The sequence below is a fragment of the Echinops telfairi genome, unplaced genomic scaffold, assembly GCF_000313985.2.
Source record: "Echinops telfairi isolate 266 unplaced genomic scaffold, ASM31398v2 ScPeMD7_9;HRSCAF=40, whole genome shotgun sequence".
NCBI lineage: Eukaryota > Metazoa > Chordata > Mammalia > Afrosoricida > Tenrecidae > Echinops > Echinops telfairi.
Genome location: NW_022103906.1, coordinates 101491519 through 101503702, shown reverse-complemented (window position 1 = coordinate 101503702; position 12184 = coordinate 101491519). Strand labels below are relative to the sequence as shown.

The 12184-nt window shown below is 44.2% G+C and overlaps 1 protein-coding gene and 1 pseudogene across 2 annotated transcripts in view; both read left to right on the top strand.

The window, feature by feature from the left end:
* The window catches only part of LOC115868267, a 55714-nt pseudogene extending 51635 nt beyond the window's left edge, over positions 1 to 4079 (top strand).
* The window catches only part of RNF144A (ring finger protein 144A), a 161946-nt gene that overhangs the window by 39025 nt on the left and 110737 nt on the right, over positions 1 to 12184 (top strand). The gene's annotated exons all lie outside the window — the stretch shown is intronic.

The window sequence follows — 12184 nt, the reverse complement described above, 5'->3', positions numbered from 1 at the left end:
CCTTGATCAAGCCCTACCAGACCTCCTACACCGTCCTCACCATTGATTTTAGATCACTGTTGTTCCCTTGTCCCTGGGTTTGTTAACACCCACTTTCTTTCCTCCGTCTCCCCCTCTCCGAGGTCTCCTCAGAACCGTTGAGCCCGTTGTTTTCTCCTCAAGATTGTTTACCCTGCTTCTCTTATCTGGACATACATGCAGAGATAAATAATATGCACAAAAACAAGACAGCCAAAGAAAGCAACAAAAGAAAACAACAGCAACAACAACAACAAAAAAACAGAAAAAAAAGAAAAACCTATAAATAGTTGAAGGTCTGTTTGTTGAACTTCATGAATGTTTTCCCATCGAGTCTGATGGGCTGTAAATCTTTTAAAGAATTGCATTTATAGATGTCTAAATGATGATGGCAACAAATGTACAAATGTGCTTGATACAATGGATTGTGATAAGAGTTGTACGAGCCCCCAATAAAATGATTTATAATTTAAAAAACCCAAGAATTTTGTTGCCCCAGCTTGGTCTTGTAGGGTAGCTGGTGGATTCAGACCACCAACTCTCATATACATAGATCGTTTTAAATGCTTTTAGAACCCATTCCTACCCATTGAGTCAATTTCAACTCATAGCCATCCTAGCTATTGTTTCTGAAACTGCCAGACTTTACAGGAGGAGACAGCTTTACCCCTTGGAAGTGTCTGGTAGGTTTGAACTCTCACTTTTCAGTGACCAGGGCGTCTAACTTAGAGAATTTTTTGGATATGGTGGCCACATAGGACCATGGTTGGCACTTGTATATTCATCTTACATCCACGCGCTTTGTCGCTGTTAGGGGCCATCAAGTCCACTCCTGCTCTTAGCAGCTCTGTGGCGAACAGCAGAAAACACTGCCTGTTCCTGCACCGTCCTCATAATGGCTATGTTTGAGCTCTCATTATTGCAGCCTCTCTGTCAATTCACCTTTTGTTTTCCTCTGCCCTCTGCTTTACTAAGCATGAGTCCATGTCTAGAGGCTGGTCTTTCTTTGTAACATGCCCAAAGGACATGAGACGAGCTCTCACCATCCTCACTTCTGAGGAGCATGCTGGCTGTACTTCTTCCAAGACGGATGTGATTATTCTCCTGCAAATCCAGAGTGCTTTCAACATCTCCGCCAGCGCCGTAATTCAAATACTTCAGTTCTTCTTCAGTCTTCCTCACTTAGTGTCCAACTTCGGAGTGAACGTGAGGTGATTGAAAATACCACAACTTAAGTCAGACACACCTTCGTCCCCAAAGCAACAGCCTCGCCCTGCAACACTTTGAAGAAGTCTTGAGCAGCAGATTTACCAAATGCGACATCTTTGATTTTTTTAATATTCTAAATATTTTAATAAGTATAAAATTGTATACAAACTACATTAAAAGGGTGTATATCATACACACAGATAAAAAGTAAGTCAAAATGTATTGCTACAAAATCTTAGGAATTTTGTTCAATAATGAAATATTAAAACATAAAGCTATTGTACCTGGAGAAATTTTCTCTTTTAAATAGGTCGATTGTGGTGATGGTTGCACAACCCCTCTCAATATGATTAAATTGTTGAAATGTATGTGTTGATTGTTTTTTTTTTAACTGCTGCTTCCATGATTATTGACTGTGAATCAAAACAAAATGAAATCCTTGACAGCCTCAAACTTTTCTCCATATGGCATGATGTTGTCTATGGGTCCAGTTGGGAGGATTTCAGTTTTGTTTACATTGAGCTGTAATCTATGCTTACAGCCACAGTCTTTGATTTTCATCAACAAGTGCGTCAGGTGCTTTTTGTTGTCAGCACGTAAGGCTGTGTCATCTGTAAATCACAGGTTGTTAGTAAACCCTCCTCCTTCCTGATGCCACACTTTCCTTCAGATAGTCCAAGCTCTCTGCTATTTGCTGAACACACAGAGTGAGCGAAAAGACATGACCTTTGAGGCATGTTATCAACTGCAGGCTTCTCCTGGTCGCACCTGTGGCTGCCCTTGGTCGAGGTACACTCTACTGGATATTTACTACTTGTCCTCTTTTGTCTATAAATTGCATGGATCCTGTATAAGGGTTGTGCATTCTTTCTCAATTATCAACATATATGTATGCATGGTTATTTTCTTGTTTGAGTCAGTACCTCTTTTACAATGTTGAATTAAAAGAGGAATCAAAGATACCCTTTCCTTTTTTCCTAATTTTTAATAAGGAATGTTCTAGTAAAAATGATGCTTGCTGTAACTTTTTCCAAATGTCCTTTGTTAGGTTAAACGAGTTCTTTTCTGTTTATGTTTTGTAACATTGTATTTTTATGTTTTTAATTATAAACGCATGTTGTTTTATCAGAGACTTTTCTGCATCTGTATTAAGGTGGTTGTGTGTTTCCTAAGATTTTCCTCTTTCCTCTGTGTTATATTATACTTACAGTTTAGTCTAGTGTTAAACTCACTTGCAATCCTTGAAAGAGTGCAGCTTGTTCAACTAATACCCATATGGAGTCTATTTGCTACTACGTTGTTTAAAATTTTTGCTTCTCTACTCATGAATAAACTTGACCTATGTGTTTCCTTTCTCTTATTGCTTTTGTCTGATTTGAGAGGGATTTTTCTGTTTTGCTTTCCCCCTCTGCTTCTTGAAAGATTTTGTGTATGACTTGAATGATCTGATCTTGATTTTGGAAGAAAATAAGACCTGGTCATTACTTTGGGAGAATGATGGGACTTTCTTCTCCCATAAACACGTATCATCTCACAATCCCACCAGGAGGGCCATGAATGAGGAACCCAGGGTCGATGATCCAACGCAGAGAAAGTGTGTCAGAAATATGATGGCTGAGGAGCAGGCACCAGGGGCCAGACTGTGGATAAATTTCAAGTGAAGCCATTGGTTTCTCCAGTTAAGACCAAGAGCTTTGAATGTCCAACAGTGAAACAGCATAATCACCATGTAGACCCCACAAACCAGAAGGCATAACCGTTAAGGAGCACATACGGCACATAGACATGTGCACACAGAAAATGGAAATCTGTCAGTCTTTTAAAATAGGAAGGAATCCTTCCACACCATCATGGATCTCTAGGAATTAATACAGCTGTGACACTGCAGTCCCATTACAATGACTATGATGACTGTTTTGATATTGGCCTTTACACACAATTGGATGATGTGTGAATTACATCTTGTCAGAAAAATGGGCAAGCATGGCTCTTCATAATTGCTTCAGTGTCATGTTTGTGTGACCCAGCTTTGTGTCTTTGGGGTAGAAAGCAGAAAATTCTCAGGATAGCATCTCTCTCCAGTGTTGTATAGTCTGCCCGGTTACGAGGCACCTTGTCTACATCACAGCAAAAAGAGCAGCTGCGAAAAGGGGCCATCACTGTCTTGGATCAACAATTGTCTGGCTTCCAAACCCTGCTGCATTCACACTCTTGGTCCTTTGGGTTTTTCTTTTTGGTGTGACTGTGTACACACGGCTGTAACATCGGCTCTCCTTTTGGTGAGGCGCAGTCAAGACTGATAGGAGTCTTGGAGTGGGAGTGTTCCTTTTGGATTAGCTGCATATATTTACCACGTTTTTGCCTGGGAATTTGCTCTCAGAACAACCAGAGCTGTTGGGATGCTCTGTTTTATGCAGATGGAAATTATTCTCCCAGACAATTGAATCCCAGACTTCTATTGCATCATGGATTGAAGAGAATGCTAAAGATCAAGTTGAATATCAACTGCATGGTCTTTGTGTTTCCTCAGATGAAAGAATTTAAACAGATATTTACCTGGCCAGGCATCCCTGAAGGAGATGGGCTGGAGTGACCAATAAAAGAAGGCTTTCCTAGTACAGCTTGACAATACGTATAACATTTGAAACAAAAAGACGAGAGTAGCAGAAGTGCTCACTGTAAAGTAATGGAAGAGTATAGTGGATCCTGCTGTGCTTTGAATAAAAGAATCAAGAGATTCTTTAAAAGCACTGAAGAGCTTCCAGAAAGGGAAATTCATTTTAAACCCAATAGGCTTAAGATACTGGTTATATGGAGACAAAATTCTTGATGATTCCTTAACAGAAGAGTAAGGGGTTGGATGGTTTCCTATGAAGTGTGTGGAAAAGTATCCATCCCTGTGATGCTGAAGCAGCCGAGCAGGAAAATAGTCAGATATAGCTAAAGTACATATACTCTTCAATACCAGTGCACTATTTGGAGATTGTGCATATTACTAAAGAGCAAGTCTAAGCCCACATGGAAGAAGCACACCAGTCTGTGTGATCATGAGGTGTCGATGGGATCAAGTATCAGGCATCAAAGACCCAGAACAAACAATCATATTGATGTGAACCAGGGGGAAGGCAGCAGAGTGGAGACCCCAAACCCATCTGTAGACAGTTGGACATGCCCTCACAGAGGGGTCACAAGGAAGGGACGAGCCAGTCAGGGTTCCATGTAGCACTGACAGAACATACAGCTTTCCTCTAGTTCTTTAATGCTCCCCCTCACCCCCCCACTATCATGACCCTGATTCTACCTCACAAATCCGGCTAGATCAGAGCATGTACACGGGTACAGATAAGAGCTCACAACACAGAAAATCCAGGACAGATAAACCCCTCAGGACCAATAATGACAGTAGTGATACCAGGAGGGTAGGTTGAAGCAAGGGGAACCAATCACAATGATCGATGTACTGACCCCCTCACCCCCAGGGTTCTGAACAACAGAAAACTGGGTAAAGAGAGACAGTGGTCAGTGTAAGACATGGGGTAATTTTTTTATTTTAATTATCAAGGGTTCCTGTTGGAGGGAGGAAAAAATAAAGAGGAGCTGATACCAAGGGCTGAAATAGAATGAAAATGATGATGGTAAGATATGTACAAACAGGCTTTACACAATGAGTGGATGGATGGATTGTGATAAGAGCTGTATGAGCCCCAATAAAATGATAAACAAAGAAAAGAATGAGTCTACGCAGAGTAAAGTGTTCTTTTTCTTCAAGGTGCCCCAGTGCCATCAGGTAAATTTGGGGGGTAACATTTTGAAATGGTGAAGACCTCTGCACTTGTCTTCGAATCCCTGCTCCACCTTACCACCACTCTTGCCTCTCGTCCAGGGCAATTAGAGTTTATTTTGCACCTTCTGGACCTCACCCACAGAGACTACAGTACCCGCTTATCCAGGAGCATTTGAATGCATGTTTTTATTCTACTTTTCTCCTTTTTTAAATAAATTTTTATTGTGAATTACTTACATTTCAGCTGCATTCGCCAGTTCAAACCATTCATCAACCCACTGCCTCAATAGTCTGTCCAGACTCCCCACCCCCCCACCCCCATTCCTCTTCAACTTTCTAGTCTCTTGCTTCATCTTGGGAGCCTGCAAAGTGTGCTTGCTGTGGTATGCAAACCTCCGCCTTGGTTGTTATCCTCACAGTGGTCTCATGCAGTATTTACCTGTTTGTGATTGACTAACTCCAGTCGGCATAACGTTCTCTGGGTTCATCTACCTGAGGTGATCCCAATTAGTAGTCTTATATAATATTCTAGACTACTAAATTTAAGTTGTCAGTTTCAATACAAGCTCAAATTTGGTTACCTGTCTTATAATAATAATGCAGACTTTGTCAAATCAAAGAAGGATCAATGGATGAGATACACACACATGCACATGCACATGTACATACATATACACATCTACACATATATGTAAGATGTAAGGGAAAACCTACAGAACACTAGCAGGAATGATGAAAATAACGCACAAACAAACAAGAGTGTTGAGTTGGGTTCTCTCGGGAAACACACCAGTGATGCTTGTGTGTGTTGTATGTAGAAAGAGGTTTATATCGAGAAATGGCCAGTCGGTTCAAGTCAGGCTTCTCCTGACTTGTAGAAGCTGGTGAACAGGAAGTAGCCTGAATAAGAATGCAGAGATCCAAAGTCAGCCAAATAAACCCACCATCAGCAGTCGGCTGATGGCTCCTGGGATCAGCATGCTGTGCAACAGGAGACTGATCAAGGAACCAGATCAGGACCCAGCTCCCGCAGAAGGCAAAGGGCCAGAGAGGATTCGACTCAGCTCTTATAGCTCCCTCTCTCATACACCAAGGCTATGGCACCTAGGCAGCATCGTCCAGCTGCAACAAAAGGCCCCTCCCTTTCTCAGGAATGTCTCTTTGACATCATCACCAACCATTGCCTTTTCAAAAAGGAAATATGGCCTCTAAAAGGGACATTAGCTCAAATGGGAAACACTATAGAGAGACTTGCCAACAGATTAAATGAGGCAGAAAAAGAATTAGTGCATTAGCGGATCCAATAGTTGATTTTGTTTTAATCACACTTTAGGTGTTGTCCAGTGAAGGAATCTTTACACTGAAACACTCAACTCACTACCCCTGAGTTAATTCTGACTCAGAGTGACAGCATAGGACAGGGTAGAGCTGCCCCTTTGGGTTTCTGAAACTATACAATTTTTATGAGGCTGGACCTGATCTGGTTTAACATTTTCACTGTATTTTTGGTTTGTATTATTTTGTGTGGTTTTTGTTTGTTCATAGTAGAGCGTATCTCCAAGGTAGTATGTCAATGGAGGTCACCTTCTTGAAGTTGTGTTATATGCTTTTCTGGTTTTCAGTCTCTGAAACCCAGGACTGATGAACCTATATGGACAGCAAGTAAAAGAAGAGGTGTGGGGGAGGGGAGTACAGTGGTGGGGTTGGGGGTGTAAAAGGGAGACAATGTCAGGGAGTCCATGTAAAAAAGAATGGTTGGAAAGGGATTGTGGTAGCGATTGTACAATTCTACTTGACATGATTGAAAAATGGAATGATATGTTACATGTATTAGTCCAAACTAATAAAGTTTTTTTTCATGAGGATAGACAGTCTCATTGTTCTCTGGACTGGTGGGTTTGCAGTAGTCAGCAGCTCCTGCAGTTGGCACTCCTCTGTTACACATGGGGTTTCTCTGAGTCGGCGCCGGCTGTACGGCAACGGACTTGCTTTCGTGTTGGTTTTGTTTGGGGGTAAAGATCCATTTCAGTAGTCAGAGCGCCAGCGAGGGGAATCGTCTGTTCATTGCTATCAAGTAATGATGACACTTATGTAGACTGGCAGTCAGATGGGTATAAATTGATCAGAGTAGACAAGATTTGGGGGGTTAATTTGGACTAGATGAGTGGTTCAGAGCTAAGCTGTATTTAAGGAGAGAGACTTAAGATATATTGTACACAAAACACAACATTGGAAGAAAAGGGAAAAAAATAAAACAAAACAAAACAAAAAAACCCACCAAAAAAGCCCCCACAACATTGACATTAGTTACTATCAAGGGTGATGGGTTAGATTTTTTCCCCCCAGTTGTTTTATTTTACCCTTATTTTCTGAAGTGAACATGTATCAGCATTTACAAAGTGACTCATATGACTTATCCCCCACCGCCCCCGAAGATGGTGAAATCACTTCCCTGGTTCCAGTTTTCATAGTGACTTGAAATTCTGAGACACATCAGGATTTCATTATCCAATGAGTTTATTAGGTGTCCCTGGTACAGAGCTATTTGGGCAAGATAAGGCATCCCCCTTTCTTTTGGACATTTTTCTGTAAGGCTGCACTGATGTGTCTGGATACAGGAATGTGGGAGGTGGAGCTTAAAGGAATGTGTGCAGAGTGCGGCATGTGGGTTTCAAAGCTTATTTTGGTGTTTTGGTGTTTGCTATGGATCAGATTGTGTGTTGATTTGGCTAAGGCATGATTCCAGTCCCCTGAGAGAGGCCTCAGCCTGTATTTAAGGAGCCTGGATTAGGTTATGTTGAAGAAGGGAAGGTTGGTGTGTCAGGTTAAGGAGGCAGAATTAGGATGAGATGTTGCATGGACTCAGAGGCAGTGAGTTTGGCTTGATTTGGCATCGCCTTCTTCAGTCATCACCCTTACTCAGGTTACAGGCCTGCTCCCACCCAGAGGCAGTGTCCCTGGGGAATGGCAGCATCACCTTCGCTCTTCTCCCTGCCATGGAGTCAGAGAGAGAGACCTGAGTGTCAGCAAGAACGAGGACTATTCTCTTAGGTCCCAGTGTTTCTGCCTGGAGAACCATTTAGACTTGGAAAAACTGGGTGAAAACAGGTAGAAATCTCCGAGGGACAGCATCCACAGATGCTGAAAGGGAATGAGGCCTTCCCTCCAGGGCTGGCAAGAGGGAGAGCTTCCCCTCTTTCCAAAGCTGGTGCACTTAATGTGTACTTCCAACCCCTGAAACTGGAAGTTAAATGCATTTCCATTTGTTAAAGCTTTTCTTCCCATGATCTTTCTGATGTAGCACCACTACTAACGAAGACAGAGGTGGTGTAGCGTCCTTTTTCGTTTGTTTGTTTTTACTTTTTCTTTCCTGAAAGGAAGTCTTATGTGGCAACCCAGTGTCATAGAAAGAAAAGGAAAGGAAAACAGAAGGGAACACAGCCAATCAGATTGGAACAGCTTGGGTTGACCTGCAAGGGGCCCTGAGACAAAACCTCCAGAAGCAGTTTAATTTCAACCCCTACAGTTCAGCAGTGCAAGAACTAGAAGTTCAGAGGACTTGTGATTGGATCAGAGCTCATTTTTCAGTCTCCTGTGGGCTCTTCCTGCCACTTATAACTCATTTCCACAACCTTGTGTACAGGTGCTACTTTGGGCAAAGCCAATTAGAAAATGATCGGTGTGGTTTTATTTGGAGTGATTTTCCTTCAATCTAGTGTCATGTCCAGAAGTTTTGCCTGGGTAATCCCATTGCAAGGTCTCCTTAGGTGATCCGCAATGGCCAAGCCTACTCGCTGCTCTGTTGCAGTCCCCGCCCTGTGTCTCCCAGACTGCGGAAGAGCTGGGGAGTACCCAGTAGCAGGATATGAAACCCAGCTTCATTCTGACTTTTGTTTGCTGCAGGCCCTTTCTTAGTCACAGAGGATTGATTCTTTTCAGACAGACAAACCGCATGCTATTTTTGTGCTGTCAAGTTCCCCAGCTTCTTGTCCATCCACCTCTCCAACCACACACTGGACCAAGAAGTATGTTTGTAGCTATAATCAGTGCACTTAAGTGCTAGTTAAATGCAGAGTGAGCACAGAATCCGTACAGCTCTCGACTGTTCTGAAAGGAACTATGAAAATATGACATGACTGTGAAGCCTAGGGACCTTTAAAAAGACGGTGACCCCTCAGAGTCTTTTTAAGGTATATTGGCATAAGGATCTTACAGAATTTCCCAGATTGCATGGTAAGGCACTGTCAGATTCACCTAGGCATGGGTTTGACACCGAGGTGTCCTCTCGGTTCAGTTCTGGGACAGGAGGCACAGTGATTCAATACTGGCCTCCAGGTGATCTGCCCACATACAGCTGACAGCTTTGGAAACCCAATGGGGCAGTTCCACCTGCCCTAGAGGGCCACCGTGAGTCCGAGCCAACAGGCCACAGCCATAGCAGCAGCTCCTCCAGGAGACTTGTGTTCCTCGATTGTCTTCGCAGCCACAGCACACTGCCTGGCATAGGTAGGTACCCAGAATGGAGGGGAAGTGCTGACGTCCGGTCAGATGCACCTACTCTCTCTCTCTGTAACAGTTTTTTCATTTTCGGAAGGCTAATATTCTTGGATTTTTTGGGGGGTGGGTAGGTAGGCATTTCACAATAATCTCCTCAACTCCCCTGTGAGCAGTAGGGCTGCGATTAACTCCTGGTTTTTGCACTGAATCATGCCGAGGTTTCCAGATGTGTGTGGACTGGATTTTGTAGACACATGTGGGTTACTTTGCATTTGCTTCTTGGATCTATTGCATTTTAAGACTAGGATTACACCCACTTCAGTATTAACCAGGTATATCCTCGGAATGCTCTGTCTTAATCTTGTGGTAGCTGAGATGCTGCTCAACTTCAAAATAAGAAAAAGCCTTTACATTTATGGATGTCCTGGGGCTTCACAGCCCACTTCCCTCAAACATTATGTGATAGCTTTTCAGTCTCAGAAACTCACAGGGGAGTTCTACCTGTCCTGCAGGGTCGCTATGAGTTAGCATTGACTCAATGGCAGTGAGTTTGGTTTTGAATTAAATTAATTAACGGCATTAAAAAAATTCCGCTTGTGCTCACTTAATGGTAGATGAAGGAACTGTATAGCTACTCTGGCGTCAACTTGTGAAGGGGTGGAGTCTAGCAGTCTAGAAGGGGTGTCAGTCAGGTTGCAGCTTGATGACCTCACTGGAGGCCAGATACACTCACTCCCTGGGAGACATTCCTGACGACAAGCCACATGGAGGGATGCCAATGCAGTCAGAGCCCTGGAGCTGGTGGAGCCACAAGGAGACCCCGGTCAGCGCTGAGATGCTTCCACCGCCACTGGACCCACAAGACTTTCCACCCACTGGCCTGTGACCTTCCTGCACTTGGGGTGATTACATGTGTTGTGTGAGTCTGAAGAGGAATTTTTAGATTGGTATCGGACATAGGGGGCTAATATCGGACTTATGGACTTGATCTGGACTGGGCTGGGTTGTTTTCACACTATTCAATTGATCTTGTGTATAAAACTCTTTCTTATACACATATGAGCCTCCCTGGATTTGTTTCTCTAGTCAACCTGGACTGTATAGGCCGATCCTGGACATGATTGCTCCTCTGACGTAAACTGGCTTGACCATTGCTTGTTTTGGCATGTGTCTCCTACGGTGCCTGGTACTGCACAGAGTGTCTTATGGAATTGGCAGGGGCATGGGTGGGATACACTGCTTGGTTTTCCCAGGTCTCCCCACAGCACCTCAGCCTACACCCCCTCCCTCCAAGTTGGCTTTCCGGACGTGTTTGTGGACTCCAACAGTCCCTCTAAATACGGCCACACTCCACCACCACCACCACGGCGCCTGCTGCTGACTGTCCGCTCTGTGACGGGTTTTCTTGTCAGTCAGAGGCAGGGCTTCCTTTCCTCCCACCCTCTCTCCAAACGTGCAGCCGTACAGTTGTGGGCCATCAGCCACCTGCCCTCCCACACCACCACATTTCAACGTGTCTGCTTTCTCTGCACCTTGACACCAGATACTTGCTCTTCCTTTTGGGGATTACAGTTGAGGCCACCAAATCTTAAATGTGCCCATTCCTCAGTGACAAACCGGGCTAGAGGGAGGCAGACTGAAATCGCAGGGAAGCACGTGGATTGCTAGGTTTCTGTCACATTTCACTGGAACTTGACAGATGGAAGCAGCAGCAGCTTTGCAGAGTGGCTGTCGTGGGTAGCCACCACATAGCGCAGGGACGTTGGAACTTGATCACCTCCCGGCTTTGCCTCGGCAGTCCCCTTTGAAGCTGGAGGCTATGTATTGCTGTGTCTGTGGAAAGGCTGGTGAAAGATTCAGCGAGTCAGAAGGGAATTTTTGAAGACAAAAGTCAACTAAATGTCATGACAGAGATAAAAGGGAGGGAGGGACAGACCTTCCTTGCTTTCTTTTCCCATCTTGCTGCCTCATTTTGGAGTGGGGACAAAGTTGTACTTTAGGTAGAGCCAAACCAAAACCAAACCGTCTGCACTGAGATGATTCCAACACACAGCACCTACCCAGGGCTTCTGAGAACGTCAGCGTCTGCAGCAGGAGCTGCCTCCTCTTCTCTGAGGTTAGTAAGTGGTCCACTCCCTGCCACCCTAGCTCAAATGGCTTAGATCGCTGGCGCCTCTGCGGCACATGAACCGTGATCAAGTAAGGCCTGGGGTGTACATATACAATGACTGGCGCAGCTCTAGCTTGCTCTGTGGCATTGTTAGGGTCAGGTCTTCCACCTCATACATGGCCACCTTCTTCTCTGACTCATACTGGGAAGTTCTTGGCACTTTGATGTGGCTCCGGCCTCAGGGCTCACTATTCTGGGGAAATTCATGTGACCGTCATTCATTTCTCAAAGGTGCCTTAGCTGAATGGCTCTTTCCCAATCAAGTGGTCCGTCCGGTGAATCTCACAGCAAGGCGTGCAGGATCATCTGGCCAGGGTGGGCTGAAACATGCCACTTACCCCATTTCAGCCTCATGCTTGCAAACTAGAGGAGTTCATGTGTCTTTTGCCCCTCATTACACCAGGGCAGGTTTTGGTATTTTACTTGGAGAATGCTGGATCCAGAGTCTGTTCACAGTGGTTAGATTAGAAGTAGAGTGTTCTAGGCTGAGTAGCATATTAATATTT